Source organism: Mus pahari, chromosome 20 (assembly GCF_900095145.1).
Source record: "Mus pahari chromosome 20, PAHARI_EIJ_v1.1, whole genome shotgun sequence".
Classification (NCBI taxonomy): domain Eukaryota; kingdom Metazoa; phylum Chordata; class Mammalia; order Rodentia; family Muridae; genus Mus; species Mus pahari.
The window spans coordinates 49,373,800-49,388,706 of NC_034609.1; the positions used below are offsets into that span (position 1 = coordinate 49,373,800).

Consider the following 14,907-nt stretch of genomic DNA (forward strand, 5'->3'; position numbering starts at 1 on the left):
GAGAGAGAGAGAGAGAGAGAGAGAGAGAGAGAGAGAGAGAGAGAGAGATGCATTCAAAGGACACAACAGACATGGGGGAGGGTCCTGGAGGTTGCCTGGAGGGAGAGAATGAAACTGATAGCCCTCCCCCATTACCTTAGTGAACGCATCTTCCTTTTACACTCCCATGGGAACCACTTTATCATGGTCATTTCCATATGCATGTCTGTGGCTCATGGCAAAGGTGCAGAATTAAGACCTGGATGGATGGAGGACTGACTCTGCCCCTTGTAGCGTATGGCTTCAGGGTATCACGAACCCTGAGCCTCAGCTTCCTCAGTTGTAAAGGAGGTGAGGTACAGCCTGCCTCAACAGATCTTGGCGTCAGGAATTACAATAAAGGCATACCTGACACGTGCCCGTCACACACAGTAGGTGCTTTGTGTGTGTGTGTATTTCTGTGTGTGTGCACATGAGCACACATGTGTATGGTTAGTTCTCCAGTCACAGGTCCTCTCCTTCCGCAAGCATCTTGCCTCTCTGCATGTACATGACAAGTCAACAGGCCAGCTGACAGGCCTACTCCTTGCTCATAGGGTCACACAGAATACTTTCCCTCTACCTGACTTTTTTTTTTCTTTAATGTTTTTGCTCAGTCTGACTTGGAGGCATATTTTCTAAACGATTTACATATTTCCTGTCTCTTTGGAGTTGTTGAACCATTTTGTTTTGCCTTGAATGTGCAGGACAAGGTGGTCTCCATTCTGGAACTGTTTGTGTGTGAGTGGTTGATAGGCTACAGGGGTGGAATGCGGCGAGCGAGGGATATTTATTAGCTTGTGCAGTGTGTCATCTGAGGGAAGGCAAGAAGGCACCAGCATGTGGTACATATAAAACCAAAATAGAAAATGCAATGCTTGGTTGAGCTCAGAGGCAGGAAGATGGACAGAGTGACTTCATTACTCAACCTTTACTTCAACTCTCTGTACTTTGTGCCCTGTAGCTGCTGAGCAGGACCCTGAAAACAAAAAACTGAACAATGTCAGCCGCATTAGCTCGAAGGAAATAGAGGAGTAGATAAAATATCAGATACAAGGTAAAAAAAAAAATCTACACAGAAGTCAAAACAAAAACAGAAAAGCTGGGAATTGAAGAGGTGTTCCGGGAAAGGAAGCCTTCGGAGGAGGAGAACTTTCTGGAAGGGAGAGCGTCTATGGGGCAGACTTCTGTGAACAGGCTTCTCTGAGAAGTCCTGGTGAGAAGGCCTGGCTGAGAGGAATCCTTCCTGGTGAGATGTTCTTCTGAGGAGGAGGCTGAGGAGGAGGTAACTTTCTCTGAGGAGAAGGCATAGAGAAGAGGCCTTTCTGATGGGGTCTTCTGAGGAGGAGGTGGCCTTCTCGAGGTGGAAGTCCTAAGGAGGTGGCTTCTCTGAGGGGAAGGCAGGAGGAGGCAGGCTTTTTAAAAAGAGACCCTCTAAGGAGGCCTTTCCAATGAGATGCTTCTGTAAGAGGAGGCCTTCTTGAAGAGACTTCTTTTTTTAGAGGCTTTCCAAGGAGGAAGATTTCCCGAGAACAGCCTTCTGAAGGGAGGTTTTCTGAAGAACAACCTTCCTGGTAGAGGCCTTTCTGAAGATGTAGCCTTCCTGAAGAGGAAGTCCTGTAAGGTAGAGGTATTATCACAGAGACCGGGGGATACGAGAAAATCTGTTAGGCACAGAGGGAAGGAGAAGCTACTTTCAGGCAGAGGAAACAGTGTGTGGGCTTGGCCTGGCTGGGAAGAATGAAGAGAGGTGGGGCTAACCCTCTGGTCGAGAGTGGGATGGAGTCCAGGTGAAGGCTCTCATCGGCTCTCTCAGGGTACCCTGGTTTTCATACTCCTTTCCCCGACTTTCCTGTCAGGAGAAGATGCTGAGTATTGATGAACAGCATGTCTCTAGTAGAGCAGCAATTACTTCAACCATCTATATACACAATCAGCTAATTCGTGGTCAATAGAATTACATTTAATGGGAATTAATAGCTGAAAACAATACAATGAAGTCCCCTAGGGCCGACTGTCAGCACTGCAGACAAAGGAAATTCTTTGATGTAGGATGGATGGAGTTTAAGGCCCAACATTCTCAGCTGAATGAGTCAGGCTCTCAGGAATAATTTCTCTTGTATACATTGGGGTGGTATGTTTCCCTTAATAATGACAATAATAGCTTTATGCTGTGGTAGTGAGATTTTTCAGCCTGGTTTTGGTATTTTTGCTGTTTAACTGTTTGAGTTTTAGTTTTTTGTTTTGTTGGTTATAGTTTTTATGTTTAGTTGTTTCATGTGGGGGTCAGACGTGTTAGGGTAATTTCATGGGCATGTGTGAGTAAGCATGTGTGAGAGAGTATGTGGGTGTGGGTATATATGTGTGTGGTATGTGTGTGTGTGGATATGTGTGTGTGCATGTGTGTATACATGTGTGTGCATAAGTGTGTGTGACTGTGAGTATATGTGTGTATATGTGTCACACATGCATGCACACATGTGTCTATGTGAGCACATGTGTGAGTGTGTACATACATGTGCACACACATGTGTGCATGAGTGTGTATGCATTGTAGATGTGTATATGTATGTATGTGCATGTCACAAATGCATGCATGCATGTGTGTGTTGTATGGGTGCATGTGTGAATGTGTAAGCATGTGTGTGCATGTATGTGCATGAGTGTGTGTACATGTGAATGTGTATGTGTGTGTGTACATGTGTATAAATGTGTGCATTGTGTGCATGAGTGTGTGAATGTATGTGTGTATGTCTCATGTATGTGTGTGCACATGTGTATAAATGTGTGCATTGTGCACATGAGTGTGTGTAAATGTATATGTGTATGTCCTGTGTGTGTATGTGTGTGTGTGTGTGTGTGTGTGTGTGTGTGTGTGTAGAACTCAAAGGCCAACCTTAAGATTATTTCCTCAGGTGCTCCTTGTTTGTTGTGTTTGTGCCCTGTATTTTTTGAGATGGAGTCTCTCATTTGCCTGGATCTCACTGATTGGCTGATCTGACTGGCCAGAGGACCCCAGGATTCTCCCCATCTGAGATTACAGATGAGTCACCACTGTGCCTGATTTGTTGTTTATTTTAACCTGGGTTCTGGACGATTGAATTCAGTCCTCAAGCATGCATGGCAAGCACTTTGCTTACTGGGCCTGTCCCAGCTGAGTGTCTGTTTACAGTCCTGCCATGTAGCCCAGGCTGGCCTGGAATTCCTAATCTTCATGTCTCTGCTTCCTTAGTGCTGAGATTGTAGACATCCACTGCTATCTCATGTTAACAATGATGAATGGCGGCTCACGATATTACAGATTGTGGCCTATAGAAGCTTGAGCTATTAGCCCAGCTCTTCCTATAAAAGACTGAGCCCTGTTACATCATTCTACAAAGAAGGAGTCTGAGGCTCCCAGGACCATTAGAAGGCTTGGATACAGATATTAAAGACTTTTGAAATATCTGGGTTTCATTTAAGGAGTAAGAACTGCATGAGCTTGAGGCACTTGGTAGGTGCTCAGTGAATGTGTGTGGTGTGTGTGACTCAATGATCTGCATCTCTATCCAGGCTCCGGGGATTGATGCCTACTGCTGATGACACTGTTGGTGCCTCTGCCCCAGAGGTGTGAGGCCATCTCAGCTGCCCCTCACAGCAGGTAGAACGCAGAGACAGAGTCAGGGTGTAACAAGAGATAATATGTTCCCAGATCCACCCCACAAAAATCTGCTTCTTCCACTGAGGCCCCACCTTCCAGAGTTCCCAGAAGCCCCCCAAATAGTGCTACCGGCTGGGGGCAGGGTTAAGCTTTCAGAACACGGACCTATGGGGGGATGCTTCCTATTCTAATCGTAATCCTGAACAACAAACAAAAACTCACACTAAAGTACTCAATGATACCTCTGTAGGTCCAGTGCTTCTGAGTCAGGGTCAGTAGGTTCTTGGCAAAAGGTCTCTGAACCCAAAGATCATCATCTGCTTGGTCAATCCTAGACGGGAAAGATCCAGGATAAGGACAGTTATATGCTAATTAAATCTATCAGCTATAAAGCCATAGAGTTTCTGAACAAGTGGGGAATGTCAGGTTTGTACACGTGTGAATAGATTATCTGTTGCTGGGCTGGGAGATGGCTCAGTAGGAATGTTTGTCATTTAAGCATGGAGATGTGAGTTCAAATCCCCAGTACCTATGTAAAACACCATACATGGGTATCTGCATGCCTGTACTCCCAGAGCTGCATGGAGCAATGGCAGGATGACCGCTGGGGCTTTTGGCCTGTGTCCAGGGATAATGTAGCAAGTGTCAGAGCTGGACATTCAGCATCTTCCTCTGTTCTCTGCATTCACACCTGTATGAACACATGAGCAGCTACCACCACACCTGCACTGCATAACAGACAACCACATAAACAAATAAATATTACCCACTGACATCTTTGTGGTTTCCATGGGAGAAGTGTAAAACAAAGCTCACTTCTGCCCGAGACTGACATGGCCCAGGGTTCACGCCTGACAACATTCCCTCTTCTTTGGGAATATGACATAAGCCAACAGGACCATTTCCTACAAAGCCCAAGCCTGAACTCCAAATCCTCCTTAGGATCCGTCTTCTCATCAGGCTTAGAATGATGGGTAATCGCGCATTCACTTGCCTCTTCCAGGAGTATGGTTGGGGTGCAAATCCTCCTTAGGATCTGTCTTCTCATCAGGCTTAGAATGATGGGTAATCACAACACTTGCCTCTTCTGGGAGTATGGTTGGGGTGATGTAGACAGGGATGCAGCCTTTGTTCCTGGCTGCCACCAAGGTACATAATAAAACAGCATGGCTGATGGAGGGAACCTCAAAGACCAGGAGAGGAGAGGTTGGTGGCCGGTGCTTAGGTTTACTAAAGAGTCAAGAGAGGGAGCAGAGAGGAGAAGGCAGACCCAGAGACACTGGGCTCCGTGGGGAGACAGTAGTGAAGCAGGAGTCAGGGATGAGGAAAGGGGCCATGTGAGGGTTTGGAAAAATAAGACAGAGATGCTCAGCCTGGATCCAAAACCTGCTTCATCTGCCACAGTGAGTGATTCTTAAGAGAGAGTTAGGGGAGACTAAAAACAGCCAAAGTTATCGGATGAAGTAAGCCAATTGATCCCTTTGTGTGTGTGTATGTGTGTGTGTGTGTCTGTCTGTATGTGTGTATGTGTGTTTCTGTGTATGTGTCTGTATGCCTGTGTATGTGTGTGTCAGTGTGTTTCTGTGTCTCTGTGTATCTATGTGTGTGTGTGTCTGTGTGTATATGTATCTGTGTATATGTGTCTTGTGTGTGGCTGTGTGTGTGTCTTTGTGTCTGTGTTTGTGTGTCTCTGTCTGTGTCTGTGTGTGCCTGTATATTTGTGTAATTGTAATTGTATGACTGTGTGTTGATCTGTGTGTGTCTCTATGTGTGTCTGTGTGCCTCTGTCTGTGTCTGTATCTCTATGTGTGCCTGTGTATTTGTGTGTGTCTGTGTGTGTGTGAGATTGTGTGTTGGTCTGTATGTGTGTGTGTGTGTCTGTGTATTTGTGTGTCTCTGTGTGTGAGACTGTGTGTTGGTCTGTGTGTGTGTGTCTGTGTGTGTGTGTGTCTGTATGTGTGCCTATGTACTTGTCTGTGTGTGTGAGATTGTGTGTTGGTCTGTATGTGTGTGTGTGTCTGTGCATGTGTATCTTTGTGTGTTTATCTATTTGTGTGTCTGTGTGTGTGAGACTGTGTGTGTGTGTCTGTGTGTGTTTGTATGTGTGCCTGTGTATTTGTGTGTGAGAGAGAGACTGTGTGTTAGTCTGTGTGTGTGTATGCATGCATATGATTGAAGCTATGGTGGAAAAGCTTTGAGAGCTCCTGGCAGATGAGCTTGGAAGATGACTTACTTGGTGAACTGATCATCACCAAGCATGAGGAACTGAGTTTGCCCAAGTAAAAAGTGGGGCATGGAGGTATGTACCTACATTTCTACATCCAGAGAGGTGTGAACAATCAGATTCTGGGGCTCACTGACCCTCAAGTAGTAAACCTGTGAACTCCAGGTTCAGTGGAAAACGTATCTCAAATAACAACAACAACAACAACACAGAGAGTGGTTGAAGAAAACTTCTGACCTTGACCTATGGCCTCTACATGTACCATACGCACACATGCATGCATGCATACCCCTTACACACACATACACAATCAAAAGAGAGTGCCCACTGGAGAGGAGCTAGTAGAGAAAGCTGCTAGGAAGCTGCTGTGTGTGTGTGTGTGTGTGTGTGTGTGTGTGTGTGTGTGTGTTTGTCTGGGAGAGAGAGAGAGAATGTATGGTGTATTAAGTGACATACTGAGACTGTTGCCATGAGCATCCACATCCTAACCACTGTACCCTCATAGCAGGATGAGGACAGGACAGAGGAACAATCAACAAATCAAGGTGCCGGAGCTGAGCAGAGTGCTAGGAAAGATCAGCACCAAAGAAGCCAGGAAGACTGAGCCCGAATGCACCAGAGGATGGAAAGGCTTCTGGCAATAGGGGCAAATAAAGGAGGGGGTCACCTTTCTTTGAGACCGAGAAAGGGGTGGAGTTTGAGCAACTTTGGGATCTCGGCAGTACCTACAGGGGCAGCTGGCGGGAGAGAGGTGGCAAGGCTAGAGGAAAAATCAGGTCTCGGGTAACAAACGGGCAAGGGCACAGTTCTGACAGACACCTTATGTATGCGGTACTGTGGAGAGGAGAGATCTAAACAGTGGCACTGAGGACTAGAGCTTGGGGCAGCATGGAGTCCATAGGAAGAGAGCCAAGGGAAAGGGCCAGGGTGAGTGATACATCAGCCACTGCCAAGAGAGGGTGTTTTGCAGAAAGTCTTAAGTGGGTGCTGGTCTACCAGCCAGATGGTGAGGGGTGAGTCTCCTGGCTTAGGATGGGGAAGCAGTTGCCAACTGGGCTTTGTAAGAGCCTTAGCCTGAGCCGTTTGGGAGTTGTAATATCTTGAAGGGAAGAATAGAGCTGATTCCTTAGTAGGTGCTCAGGACACAGAGTAGGAGAAGAGCCACAGTAGGAAAACACAGGTAGAGAGGAAGTGGGGCTGTGAGCCCCTGAGAGGGAGCAGGGGAAGAGATGGTGGGCTGGGCCGAGAGGCAGCACAATGCGGTGGCGGTGGCGGGATGCCTCAAGACCCACTCCGGGTACTTTGATCTTTGCAACGTAGGAAGTGGAGTTTTCATCTGCCTCAGATGATGGATACAGACCAAAAGCTCCAAGAGGTGGGAACAGGTTCAGAATAGCTCTGCAGAGAGAGAGCCAAAGAGGGATTTAATTCTTAAAAGCCTTTCTGGCGAGTGAGGCTTTCTCACTGGGTAAGACATCTTGTACCTTGGGGGAAGGGTCTCAAAGGAAGAACACCAAATGAGGTGACAGGACACCAACCTTCCTTTCCTACCCCTGCTGCACTCACTAATTAATATCTCAGACATGTCACCTTGGCCTCTGGGGACCAGCTGTCTCTTTTTTTTTCAGGACTAGATCTTCCATCAGTTCTTTGAGCAGGAACATTCCATGAATCCAGCAAGTGGCTGACTCATTAAGAGATTGGTGTATCAGATTAAAGCCCTTTGCCAACATAACCCGAGGTAAAGAGTAGAGCTCAGGGTGACCCAGACGGGACAAATAGGGACTGAGGTGTGTGGGCATGGGCAAGCATGTGCCCGTGTGAACTTGCCAATGTACACTTTGGTGGGCAATTTTGATCAGTGGGGGTTGTAAGGCTTGCAGCAGGACTCCAGCTTGTTCTGTAGTCAGCATCAGGAAGCTAAGAGATGGAACTCTAGATAATGAGGTTACAAAAAGTGAATTACAAACAAACCCAAAGAGAAGCTGAAGGTGGGCAATGGGAGAGGTGTTATGGCTACCCAGGCCACAGGGGTGTGTGTGTGTGTGTGTGTGTGTGTGTGTGTGTGCGCGCGCGCGCGCTTCTGTGTATCTGTGTGTCTCTCAGTGTGTGTGTGCCTATGTCTCCATGTGTGTGTCTGTGTCTATGTCTCCATGTGCCTCTCTGTGTGTCTGTCTGTGTGAGTGTATCTGTGTGTATCTGTGCCTATATCTCTGTTCATCTCTCTGTATGTGTTTGTGTCTGTGTGAGTATATCTGTGCCTATGTCTTTGTGTGTGTCTGTCTCTGTCTCTGTGCCCCTGTCTCTGTGTATCTCTCTGCATGTGTCTGTGTGTTTGTCTATGTGTGTCTCTGCATGTCTCTGTGTGGCTCTTTGCACGTGTGTCTCTGTGTGTGCCTATGTGTGTGTGTCTGTATGTCTGCGTGTCTCTGTGTATCTGTGTGTGTGTGTGAATGTGTGTCTGTGTATGTGTGTATCTGTGTGTATCTGTATGTGTTTTTATATATGTCTGTATATGTGTGTCTGTGTGTGTGTGTCTGTGTGTGTAACCTCCATGTTCTGGGTAAACTGTCCTATGCCACTCCCAAGGTGCACAAGGCCCATCCCGAGCAGAAGACTGACCTGAAAGGCCATGTTCAGCGCCCTAAGGCCAACCCCTGCATCCCTCACCAACAAGTTTACTCTTGCCTCCTTGATACCATAGCTGCTTCTTTTCTGTGAACACAGGGAGCTCAGAAAACAGTTTTCAATTCAAGATAAAATGCTCAGTGGCCTGTGCCTTCAGCTGTAAGTCTGCTCTGTCCTTTTGTTTGTTTCCATCAGAAAGTCCAGCCAATCAAAACTCGAGGACTAGAGGAGTCACCCGACCTGGCAAGTAGCCCACACAGTCATGTGGAGTAAAGTTGGCCAGATGCCCCTTCCTGAAGGGTCCAAGTGCTGCGAGGGGAAAGCTGCTTCCTCGGGGGCAGTCCTGCATATAATCCACCCACTTGTTAACTCACATTTGCCCCGAGAGGTCCTAGAGCCTGAAGTCTAAGGTTGTAGACACATCATCTTCAACAGGGAAAAACGCCAGAAACTAAAAGTAGTGTGTTCATCTGGGTGCATGTGAAGGTCGGGGGCCACTGGAGCCTCGGCAGCTCTGAGGTGCCTGTTGCATGTGTTCAGAGACGCAGGAGCACCCTGATTTGCTGGACAGGCTGTGACTAGCAGGGCATGAGGATTAAGACTGATCCAGGGGAACTCACATTGTTTGGGGCAAGAACAGATACACACTCCTCAGAACAGATACCAAGGCTTCCTCCAAGGCACGTACAGCCTGACTTGGAGCTTTTGCTGGCCAGCCAGCTCCTCATGGGACAGAACTGGCCACGGGCTATGTGATTGCAGGCCTATCTCAAGCCCATGAGGCAATGCCATGGAGCCGTGTGGGAGTTTTCTGGAGATATACAAGGAAAGGAAAGGGAGGGGGCATTCCAACAAGGGCTCTGTTCCCTGGTGGTGGTCATGTTCATTATCTTTCCAGTTGTGGAGACAAAACACGAAACGTTGGCAGCTCAATGTAGGAAGGGTACATTTCAGCTCATGATTCTGGAGATTTCGGTGCATAGTCTTTGGCCTCACTGATGCTGGGCCTGAGTGAAGCAGAGCATCATGGGAGTGGAGCAACATGGAGTAGACACTGTTCAACTCACTGTAGACAGGAAGCAGGAGATGCAATCATAGATAAAACCCCAGGACAGGCCTCCAACCAGGCCCCACCTTCCACAGCTCCACACCCTCCCAAGAGATAATCCACTCAAATTTTGACTCCCTCAGCGAATCAAGCTGCTGACCAGTCAGAGTCCTCATGTTATCATCATCTCTGGAAACGCCCTCACAGGAACACCCTGAAGTGTCCTGGGTGTCTCTCAAGCCCTTCACGTTGACAATCAAAATTAACCATCACAGGATTATGACAGGGATGTGGGCTAGAAGAGGGGACTGAACCCAGCTCTCAGCTGACTCGGGCAGCCCTTCAGAGACACCTATGCCATCTCCTCTCTGCCCCTTCCCACACCTCACACCCCCAAAGTCACCCCTGTGATAGTTTGAGTGAGTATGACCCCTATAGGTTCATATATTTGAATACTTGGTGTCTTAGTGGGGTTTCTATTCCTGCACAAAACATCACAACCAACAAGCAAGTTGGGGAGGAAAGGGTTTATTCAGCTTACACTTCCACATTTCTGCTCATCACCAAAGAAAGTCAGGACTGGAACTCAAGCAGGTCAGAAAGCAGGAGCAGATGCAGAGGCTGTGGAGGGATATTTCTTACTGGCTTACTTCCCCTACCTTGTTCAGTTTGATTTCTTATAGAACCCAATACTACCAACCCAGGGATGGCACCTCCCACAATAGGCCCTCCCCCCTTGGTCACTAATTGAGAAAATGCCTTATACTTGGATCTTGTGGAGGCACTTCCTCAAGGGAGGCTCCTTTTTCTGTGATGACTCCTGCTTGTGTCAGGTTGACACACAAAACCAGCCAGTACACTTGGTCACCAGTTTAGTGGAACTGTTTGGGAAGGATTAGAGGGTGTGGCCATGTTGGAGAAGGCGTGTCACTGGAAGGAAGGCTTTGAGGTTTCAGAAGCCCACACTAGGCCCAGTCTCTGCCTGTTTCCTGCAGGTCAGGGTGAATTCTCAGCTATGGCTCCAACACCACCCCTGCCTGCTGCCATGCTCCCTACCATGGAGGTCATGGACTTACCCTCTGAAGCTGTAAGCAAGCCCCCAGTTAAATGCTTTCTTTTCAATGTTACCCCAGGCATGGTGTTTCCTCATAGCAATTGAGTAGTAACTAAGATATGTCCACAAGTCTTTATATTGACCAGAAAGATCAGTTTCTAATATAAAACACCAATTCCATTTATATAAAGATGTCTTCCCAGAGCCCATCGTCTCTCCCATCTCTATATATTGCCTCTACTGTGGATTTCACTTCACAGCTAAAGTTGAAGTAACTCCCAAGGGAAGAGCTGCTGAGGGGAACACACTCCTTTTGACCCTGTATGGTTCCCTCTCCTCCTAGAAAGGCACCAAGATAAAGCCTCTGCCACCTATGCTAGTCATCAAGTCCTGCAGAGTGACAGATCTGGGTCCTCATGAGGATAGCATGCACATGTACCCCACACACCACAAACTACAGAGCCAATCACTTTTGCCCCCCTCGCACTTCTCAAGGCGGGAAGGTGCTGACATGCTGACCTGTGATGGGGCTCTCCTCCTGGCTTACAGCCGGTTGTCTTCTTGCTGGGTTCTCACCTGGCCCTTTCCTATATGTGTGCAGGCGAAGTGAGGAGCTCTCTGGTACTTATTCCTGTAAGAAGACAAATACCTGGGACTGGGAAGATGGCTCAGCTGGTAAAGGGCTTGCCTTGCAAACATGGGGACCTGGGTTCCATTGTCACAGCACACATAAAAAGCTAGGCGTGCAGATGTGCCTGCACACAGTTATGATCTCAGCACTGGGGAAGTAGAGACAGACAGGCCATTGGAGCTGGCTAGCCAAGCCAACCTAGCCGATTGGGCACACTCTAGTTCCTTTAGAGACCCAGTCTCAAAAGGCAAAATCAGTGATTCCACCTGTAGCTGGTCACCCAAGTCCTGCCGAGTGGCAGGTCTGGGTCTGTGCTAGGTCCTCATGAGCAGAGCATACATTCTGCCTTGTGCCCCCAGGATTAATGATCCCAGCATGGACAAACGGCAGAACCCAGCCACAACTTTTGTCCTCACACTTACAGACGTCTGAAGGTCATTAGGAATGACACCCCAGGTTAACCTTTGACCTCTACATATATGTGCCCATATACAAAAAGAACACTCATCCCATCAAGCTAGAATCTCATTCTAACTTCATTTACCTCCCTTAAGGTCCTACCCCCAAGCACAACCACACCGGGCTCCAGGACTTCAACCTATGATTCTGAAAGCATGCCATGTCCCTAGCACACCCAAATCCCTAAATATCAAATCCTAGCCCAGAACCCCACAGACTGTCAGGCTCTTCTGTCCTTACGGAGACCCAACCTGTCCAGCGTCACAGCTGTTGCCATGTTCTCCGTGATCACAGATGCTGTGACGTTGGACATGTGTCTATGGGAACTGAATCTCAGCTCCTCGTTGACCCATGATGTTGAGACAGTGGCTCTCACAGCCTCCTTGGTCCTGGCCATAAAAGAGAACACTTATGGTCACAATTATAATGGAGAAAGGAGGACATGGGGCATGACCAGCAGAGTCTGGTGTAGATACGGGGGTGTCCCACCCTCTTTTCTCTTACTTCCCCTTCTTCACTGCCCAGGGTCAGCATCTAACTTCAGTGATCCATGATTACCATTTTCTTCCTCAAGTCAGAAGCATGGCAGAGTCTCTGCCATGGAGGAACAGCTGGAGTTTGCTCTGATGTAGAGTCCAGAAATTCACGTAGGGGGTGTTGTTATGTAGTGTGATACTAAATTCTATACCTGAAAGTCTAGGCCTATGGGCGACTTCTCATGTTTGCAAGCTTTTGGTGTGCAGACTTTTGGTTTAAAACTGTTGGTTAAGTAAAACCAGCTGCAGTCAATTAATGGAGGGATTAGAGGTAGGCAGGTTAGCAGTGACCTGGTTGGAGGAGAAGGGACTGAGGGAAAGAGGAAGAAGGTGAGGGAGGAGGGAGCCACCATGGAATAGAAGAAGAACGTGCAGGAGAGGAGAAAGAAGAGCCACCATGGGTTAGCTGAGCCATAGGAACATGGTCATGTGGGCTGGCCAGCTGGAGCTAAGAGCAGTGCAGAGGAAACAGTCATAACGTGGGTTATTGGTAGGAAGGTAGATTCTAACAGCACGGAGGGTAGGCAGCTGCCCAGCTGTTGTGCTGCCTAAGGCATATTGTAAATATAAGGCTGTGTGTGTCATTCATCCAGGAATATAAATGGTCTAAGGCGGGGAGGAAGCCCTGCGCCTGGATTTTTAGTAATTTTTGCTACAGGGGAGTAGAGGTGGGTGTCTAGCTGAGCCGGGTGGACACGACGGTCTGGGGTGTTATATAGGGATTGCCTTGGGACATACAGGGCCTGGGCCTGATCCACAAGTCTCCTCCTCGTCTTCCCTTCACGCCACTGCTTGATCGCCACAGGTAGATCCTGAGGGAACATTTAAAGAGCAAATGGGACAAAGATACTCAAATGTATTTGAGGAGATAAGTTACACTTGGCACACAGAAAAGCTTTCTTCTAAGCCCCTCATTTATGAGACAGTTTGTTGCAAGCCTGATCCAAGCTGTGTCTCTATCAAGGGGATTCATCTTTGGTTCTGTCTCTCCCTGGGAAGTCTGAGAGGAAAGGAAAAGCTGGCCAGGATCCCTGAGCAGCTTCCCATTGTGTCCTGGTTGAACAGAATGAGAGAAACTTTAGCCTTTAAGATACAGACACAGTAAATACTGCCCATGTGCATGAAGCCTGTGCTCTCTTCTGGTGATGTGTCTGCCTTATACCTCAAAGTTGATGGCCAGTAAAGGTTTGTAGATGAGCAGCCCCATGCTTAGTTATCTGAGAGAAATACTGAGATGTATCCACACAAGCCTAGATGTGAGTGTTCACAACAGTGTTATCCATGGCAGAGCCAAACTAGAAGCCATCCCTGTGTTTATCAATAGATTAATTGATAAGCAGGATTCGATGTGTTCATACAATAGAATACTATTCAGCCATAAAACCTGCCAGCATACAGAAAGCATGAAGGAACCCCCACACTAAATCAAATCTGCAAACCTATATGTTTGCATTATATGTCCAAAGTGTTGGGCAGATTGTGGAGACAGAAAACAGATTCATGGTTACCTAGGACTGAGGGTGAGGACGGGGATGTGATTGCAAATGGGGTTCAGGACTAGATCGGATGTAACGGATACTTTAAATCCGAGCAGTCATGATGGCATCTTAATGTTATACATCTCTTAAAAATGACTCGTGTGCACCTCAGTATCTACCTGTGGCGATCAAGCAGTGGTGTGAAGGGAAGGCAAGGAGGAGACTTGTGGATCAGGCCCAGGCCCTGTATGTCCCAATTTATGCTATGGAATTAGACTTCCACAAAACTGAGAAGCCAACTGCACAGCCCCTGTAGCCGGAGCTGAGAGCTATTGCCTCTCATCTGGTGTGGCGGCATCTGTTTTCTCTGTAGCAGACAGGAACCATGCCAGCCTGGAGCATCTTTGACTCAAGCCTTGATCCTCTTCCCCTCGGGGCTGGACCCTATCTGGAGTTTGCCAGAGAAGTATCTGTGTTCTCTCAGACATTGACAGAGACACCAAATGACTTTCCAATCTCACTTGCTCATCCTAGAATTGACTTCCACTGGAGAGACACAAACATCACCCGACTCATCATCTTGTCCAGGGAAAGTCACAGACATCTCCCAACATGATCGGTCTTCCTTGGTACCCAAGTGGGCTGGTGGCTGAGACATACCCCCAACTCATCCCTCATGGCCCAGGCTCCAGGTATTGCCTCCAGAATGATTACAATGAGGGATTCCTCAGAGGAGACAGCACAGGGTGCAAGTGTGTGGGAGGAGCCCTCAGCCACTGTCAGCTTAGGGTGACTCTTGAGCACAGGTGTGATTATCCCTATCATGCATGGAGAGAGAAGGACACGCTCCCTTGTACACACACCCACACACACACACACACACACACACACCATACACACATACTACATACACACACACATAATGCATGCATACCACACATATCACACCCACACCACACAAATACCACATACACACACCACACATATCACATACACACACGATACACATATACCACACATACTACATACACATACACCATACACACATACCACACATACTACACACACACACCATACACACATACCATACACACATACCACACACACATACCACACATATCACACACACATACCACACACACACTACACATACCACACACACATATAACACACAGATACTACACACACACA

General features: G+C 47.7%; 1 protein-coding gene across 1 annotated transcript in view; it reads left to right on the forward strand.

The window, feature by feature from the left end:
• Nucleotides 1–14,907, forward strand: part of Slc35f3 (solute carrier family 35 member F3) — a 101,134-nt gene that overhangs the window by 1,937 nt on the left and 84,290 nt on the right. The window lies entirely within an intron of this gene.